At 37.8% G+C, this 582-nt stretch overlaps 1 non-coding gene across 1 annotated transcript; it reads right to left on the bottom strand.

Annotated features, from left to right (window-relative positions):
- Window positions 1-241: 241 nt before the first annotated feature.
- Window positions 242-348, bottom strand: LOC140857615 (small nucleolar RNA R71). Its single transcript, XR_012141107.1, has one exon. It is a non-coding gene; the product is annotated as a small nucleolar RNA R71 (small nucleolar RNA).
- Window positions 349-582: the final 234 nt, after the last annotated feature.

The raw sequence follows: 582 nt of genomic DNA, 5'->3' as shown, positions 1-582 counted from the left end.
TATACTTCCAAAATTCACAGGATTAGAGGATGCTTATATATTTATTAGAGAATTTGAGGAGGTATGTGCAACCATGAAACTGCAATTAATAGAGGATGAGGTCAAACTTAGATTAATCAACTTTGCCCTTAAGGACAATGCTAAGAAGTGGCTTTATAGTCTGCCAAACTATTCTGTCACTACCTAGGAGGGCTTTGTGAGAACATTTTTAAAAAAGTATGTTCCCCATCATAAAATAGCTAGGATTAGGAATGAAATAAATCAATTTTACCAACTAGCTGGTGAATCATTTTGGAAGTATTTTGATCGTTTCAAGAATCTTTTGACCCAATGCCCACACCATGGAATAGAAACTTGGAGACTATGCCAGATCATCTATGAGGAGTTAGATTCAAACTCAAGAACCATGCTAGAGTCCATGTGCCAAGGCCAATTTATGGACAAAGAAACTACTGAAGCTTGGCAATTCTTAGAAGACCTAGCCGAGAAAAATTTACAGTGGGAAACAACTAGGGAACCTGAAAAAGCTACACCTTCAAGAGGAGGAATGCATCAAATTCAACCAACCCTAGCATCAGAGGC

This window comes from Elaeis guineensis, chromosome 4 (genome assembly GCF_000442705.2).
Source record: "Elaeis guineensis isolate ETL-2024a chromosome 4, EG11, whole genome shotgun sequence".
NCBI classification, from domain to species: Eukaryota; Viridiplantae; Streptophyta; class Magnoliopsida; order Arecales; family Arecaceae; genus Elaeis; species Elaeis guineensis.
This window is presented reverse-complemented; position numbering and strand designations above follow the sequence as displayed.